The sequence below is a fragment of the Epinephelus lanceolatus genome, chromosome 19 (assembly GCF_041903045.1).
Source record: "Epinephelus lanceolatus isolate andai-2023 chromosome 19, ASM4190304v1, whole genome shotgun sequence".
Taxonomy (NCBI): Eukaryota; Metazoa; Chordata; class Actinopteri; order Perciformes; family Serranidae; genus Epinephelus; species Epinephelus lanceolatus.
This window is the reverse complement of record NC_135752.1, coordinates 3,046,035-3,052,034: the sequence shown is the minus strand read 5'-3', so window position 1 is coordinate 3,052,034 and position 6,000 is coordinate 3,046,035. Positions and strand designations below refer to the sequence as shown.

Genomic DNA, 6,000 nt, shown 5'->3' with positions numbered 1-6,000 from the left:
AACGTTCCACAGACGGCCCATGATGTACGAGCCTATGGTAAGCTCGTGAAGGCATCATAGATGCACCTGCGTCTGAGGGACGCTTGTTAAGAGCAACGCTCTGAGTGGCCCGCTGTTAGTGGAGGCGGGAGCTCTCTTTAGAGCCTAGCGGCTGATTAGACAACACACCTGGCTGTCAAGATAAGTGTGGCTACCTGTCACTTCCTGCTGTTGGTATTTATTCATTTTCACTCCTTTTTATGACTAGAGATCATTTGACAAACTAAAGCCATGCTTGTATGATTTCGTCTAATGTATCCTGCACTGTTTGTGGATCCTGCGGATCAGACGTTACGACCTTGGCTTCACGTTCGACTCAAAGGAGGACCCTGGACACTACTGGGAAAACACCGCTTGGGCTTAATCAACCACTGTGGCTTGACTCGTTTTATGGACTCGCACTGTCGTTTACATTAACACAACCGCAGCAGGAGCCGCAGCAGCAGCAGCAGCAGCAGCAGCGACGACTCTGCCTGGTGGAAAGGTAGGCACCGCACAGCCAAAGCGTTAGCCTGCATTAGCTGTGCAGCGCTGATACACGGCAGCAGCAGCAGGCCTGACTGGGGGGTTCTTATGGGCTTTAAACACCGTGTCGGACGTAGCTGCTGTTCTGACAGGACACTATGTAGAATGATAGGCTACACCATGCTTGATGGACATGGCTGCTGTGTTTACGCGTGTTGTTGCGGCGCGCAGATGTATGTCTGTCTGCGACACTGAACGTGAATCTCGGCTGTCAAAACGTGTGTGTGTGGTATAGGACCCGGTTCTAGCATCTATTGGGCCACAAGCAGAATATGACCCTCCCACCCTCCACCCAGTTCCTCACTAAAACCCTGTAACGTCACATAGAAACAAGGACAACTATCCAGTGTTGCCACCCTGAAAGATCAAAGACTGTACACAATATATTTGTAGATATTAAGTTCAACCCAGAAAATAGCAGAAAATACCACAGTATGTTAAAATTGGTATTAGGCTTCACATCAGAATGGAGGTCGGTCAACAGTCTATAGAGTGCTGTATTATTACAGCAGTGGACTAACCGTACTTAAAAATTGATGACTGACCTGATCCCAACCCTGAAACTAAATGATTGACAGTATGGTGTTTGCCTCTTCACTGCAACTAACTGCTCTTTTGATTATGAAAGCACAATGGAGAATTAAGATTTCAAATGATGTAAAATGCCACAGTGGATCTGTGTTATTCTTTCTTATTTAATTTCTGGGCTGAATCCAGAGGCTGCTATGTGAGCTGTCTTACTCTCCTGCTTATGTATACTCATGAATGTCACACAGGCCCTGTCACTACACAGAGTGTCACTGTGCAGTAGCTGTAGGCTGGTGGGGGACTATTTAAAAGGAAAAAAGGGAAAAAAAGGAAGGTATAAATAAACAGGCACACTGTGGGCGATACTTTCTGTTTCCTGCTACAAGCAGGAAGCATCTGTCACCATGGATACTGATGGGTGCATTACTGTCTTTGCTGTAAATGCATTATCCTCCATCCTAAAAAACATTATTTCAGCTCACAATTACCATGTACAATGAAACAGAGAGTAGGCTTCTTTCTTTTGGACAGAAAATGGCTGCATGTTAGAACAAAAGACAAAAACTTGTATTAAGTGAGTAAGCACGTTTTTTTAACGTCTTGTTCTGTAGTTTTATCTGAGCACACCATCAAAGGGCAGTGTGAGGAAAGTAAGCAAAGATTTATGTGTATGATCAAAATGAAATGTGTAGTATTGAGATGGAACTCACATTTCTGTGTTATTACCTCCGCCAAGGAGGTTATGTTTTTGCTGGCGTTGGTCTGTTTGTCTGATGGTCTGCAAAATAACTCAAAAAGTTATGAACAGATTTTGATGAAATTTTCAGGAAAGGTGGATAATGGGACAAGAACAGATGATAAAATTTTGGTGGTGATCGGTTGAAGCAAAGTGGATAAAATAATAAAAAAGTCTATCGTCTGACAGCCTCAGCAGCAATTCCAATTTCGAAAGACGGTGAAAATAGCGCCATCTGGTGGCCGGAAAGCACGTCTTGTTCTACTTACTAAATATTGTTGTATATCTAAAGTTGAAATTAATGTTCTGTGTTGCTAAAAAATAAAGTGAAAAATACAAAAAAAACATATTATATTCTGTGTTGGTACAAAATAAAAACAAAATAAATACACCACAGTGTCTCCATGGTGAAGGCATATATAACTTAATAATGATAGTGATGCAAATAACCTAATTGTGATGCAGGCTGCAAAATCTGATACAGAGGGGGAGGGAATATCAACTACTTGGCAGAGGTCTGCACTCTCTGAGTGCTTTTCTAGTTTCCCTCTATTATCTAGCACATGCATACACATCAATCAATCAATCAGTCAATCAATTTTATTTATAAAGCCCAATATCACAAATCACAATTTGCCTCACAGGGCTTTACAGCATACGACATCCCTCTGTCCTTAGAACCTTTGCAGCAGATAAGGAAAAACTTACAAAAAAAAAAAAAAGCTGATGGTAGAGCAACTGAAGAGGGATCCCTCTTCCAGGACGGACAGACGTGCAATAGATGTCGTAAAAAACAGATCAACATGATAAACTCATATAGGTGTTTTCACCTGTTGAGCTTAAATGAATACAAACTGCTTTTGACAGACATTTCATTACCCCATTAGTTTTGTTGAACCTGTTAGTGTAGTTCTGTTACACCTTTATTATTCTTCAGGGGTAAGCATGCTCGAGGTTTGTGGCCATTTTATTCATTTCAGTTAAAGGGATACTTAGGATTTTTGAAAGTGGGGCTCTATGAGTTAATAATCCATAGTCAGTATATTGCATACAGTAAATGGCAGTTGGCACGCTCCCCGTTTGGAGAGGCAGACAGGACTAGCACCACAGAAGCTCAGTAATGTAATGCTGTGGATGGGGGTTTTCAAGAAACCATATTTTAGCCACTTAAAGGCCTACCTAAAAAAAAATCTAATCAGTCTAAGTGGATGCTATATTCTGAATATTTTCATCTCATGCTCAGACAGCCCTCTTCTTTGACGCTACATTTTCTCAACCATAATCATATTCCTACACAAAAGCCTAACTGTGCCGTGCACTGTATTACGCTGCAGGTCAACCATTAAAGTCAGGAAGTGCTGTTGCATGATCAGGCTGAAACAAAACTTAACTTTTCTAAAGATTTCTAAGATGGTGCATGCTTGTGTTTTTCTGGCCTGTTCAAACAAAGATGAAAAACAGCTGTAGCTAGTTAAATTGAATATAGACATCAACACACTGGACTGAGACAACTGAGTAAAATGTTCACTGCAGCTGCGTTTGCAGTGAACATTTCTCACAGAGGATTATGTAAACTCATGGCCAAATAAGTGAGAGACACAGCTGAAGAGTGCTGCTGTACCCTGCCATCAGGGAAAATAACGATTATAGAACCTTAGATTCAGGAGGAGCAATGCAGATTCTGTCCTGGTCATGGGCTGCATCCCAAGTCTCTTATTTTATACTGCTAACTCCTAACTCCATCTTTAAGGCCGTCTCATGTCTCTTATTCCTGCCAGTAAGGAGTTAGCGTTAGCGTTAGGCGTTAAGAGGGATCTGTTAGGTGCGATGAGTAAGGTAACACGAGAGGTTCCTAACAGGAAGTCTTTTCAGCTTGAGGCCCTGACGTATAAATACCCGCCCCCTACGTCTAAATACTCGCCCCCTACGTCTGGCTCATTTGAACGAGATGGCGGAGAAACAACACAAGTGTACCCGTTACATGCATTCTTTGCAATGAAACGCTGTAATTCACATGCCTATGTGACTACAACGAGTAACATTAATGATATTTCCTACAAGACTGTCATGTTGTAATTAAGTTTATTTCATTCACAACCCGTTGCGGTGTTCAGCGGACTGTCGGTGATGTGTGGCTGTTAAATGTGCAGCTGCTCATGTCCAGAACCACACGTGTTGATATAACACCATGCACGCACACACAAACACATTTGCCCATCATTAATTGTCCTGCATGTCATGTGAGTGGAATAATGTTTAATAGGCTGTAGGTAATATTAATTATTAATATTAATATTAATTAATATTATTACTTTCATTAATGTTGTTGTAAACTACTGTTATTACCGTCTGTCCTGCATCTCTCTCTCTCTCTCTCTCTCTCTCTCTCTCTCTCTCTCTCTTTCTGTCTCATTGTGTCATATGGATTACTGTTAATTTATTATGCTGATCTGTTCTGTACGACATCTATTGCACGTCTGTCCGTCCTGGAAGAGGGATCCCTCCTCAGTTGCTCTTCCTGAGGTTTCTACCGTTTTTTCCCCGTTAAAGTTTTTTTTTGGGGGGAGTTTTTCCTGATCAGCTGTGAGGGTCATAAGGACAGAGGGATGTCGTATGCTGTAAAGCCCTGTGAGGCAAATTGTGATTTGTGATATTGGGCTTTATAAATAAAATTGAATTGACTGAGGTAGACTGACAGGTCTGATATGTCTTATTCACTCAGCAGCTGACTTGTTGAATGATGGCAAGTGGATTTAATAATAGTGATAATAATAATGATGATGATGATGATGATGATGATAATAATAATAATAATGATAATGATGCTCATCACAGTGACAGTGGCAGGGCTACAGACCGTTCTTTAATTGCGCCAAACTTCGGCAAATGACTCAGTAACAATGGTAATACATGCAAAAGTGTGTGACCAAAGTCATGACGGTGGGGGGGGGGGGGGTTACGGCTTTGATCAGTGAATGTAATGTGACTTGGGATATACGCCAAACGCTGGCTCCGTTATGCAGCAGATCTGTCGCCGTCATCAGAAAAGGATGTCGCTTTACGTGACGCTTCAGAGTAAGGCCGTCTCATGTCTCTTAATCAGCAATCCTTGCTCCTCACTCCTAACTCCTGACTCCTTGCATGTTTTCCTAAGTGGGAGGGACTAAACAGTTAGATAAGGTGGCTAGATAAGGTGGTTAGCAGTAATTTTAAGAGACTTGGGATGCAGCCATGGAACAGTGGACCAGCTTTTTACTCTTGCAGGGCTGCTCGAGGGATCGCTGGAGTTTGCCCATCCAGTCTGCATGTGCTTTGTGGACTTTGAGAAGGCTTACGACGTTGTTTCGTCCCATGGGGACTTTTGCGGGGGGTACTGCGGGAATATGGGATACCAGGCACGCTGCTACAAGCCTTCTGGTCCTTGTATAACCAAAATGAGAGCTGTGTCCACATACTTGGCACAAAGAATGCTTATGACCTACAAATAAATAAAACGACTTACCAGACAACCAGTAAAGTGGTTGTTTGGTAAGTGGTATCCAATGTCCTGTGTAGAGATGTAACGGTATGAAAATTTCATATCACTGTTATTGTGACCAAAATTATCACGGTTATCATTATTATTGCAATATTGTTGAAATGTGCTCAAAATATTCAAAAAGTACTTATATACACACACTGAAATCATTTAACCAAGTTTATTTTGAAAACCAAATAAAATAAAGAGCACAATGTACTTCAGAAAGTCCAGCATGTTTGATTTTCTTTTTGTCGTTCACAATTACTCACATCAGCCGTCACTTTGACCAACAGAAACACAGAGTTAGCTGCTGCCATAGACAACTGTAGGGCAACAACACCCCAGCCTTTTTAATATTTCCTCTGGGGACGTTACTACACAGAGTAAAAAGGAAACAGCAGAGGCACTTTGTCAACCCGCTGAGTACTGCCATTAGCATCAAGCTAGCAAACAATGTTATTTCTTCATAATGGAGAGGGATATAAAGTAAGAAAATTAAAAAAATAGGGGCTTTTACTCACCACAACTGCAGAGGCTACCAGCTTCATTTGAAACAGACTACATTATAAATGGGCTATTATTTATTAATACCTCTGTATGTTTATATTTTTACTTTTTATCTGCCCCCTATGCCTTGATAAAGTTAATGCAT

At 41.4% G+C, this 6,000-nt stretch overlaps 1 protein-coding gene across 7 annotated transcripts in view; it reads left to right on the top strand.

The window, feature by feature from the left end:
- The first annotated feature begins 124 nt into the window (after positions 1-124).
- Positions 125-6,000, top strand: part of LOC117269845 (ras-specific guanine nucleotide-releasing factor RalGPS1) — a 345,328-nt gene continuing 339,452 nt past the window's right edge. For 4 of the 7 annotated variants that reach the window (XR_013488122.1, XR_013488120.1, XR_013488121.1 and 1 more), the window contains exon 1: positions 151-523. The gene's annotated coding sequence lies outside the window, so the exon portion shown is untranslated. Of the gene's footprint in view, positions 524-6,000 lie in introns of all 7 variants that reach the window. The other 3 variants (XM_078161979.1, XM_078161980.1, XM_078161981.1) reach the window with 3 other exon arrangements.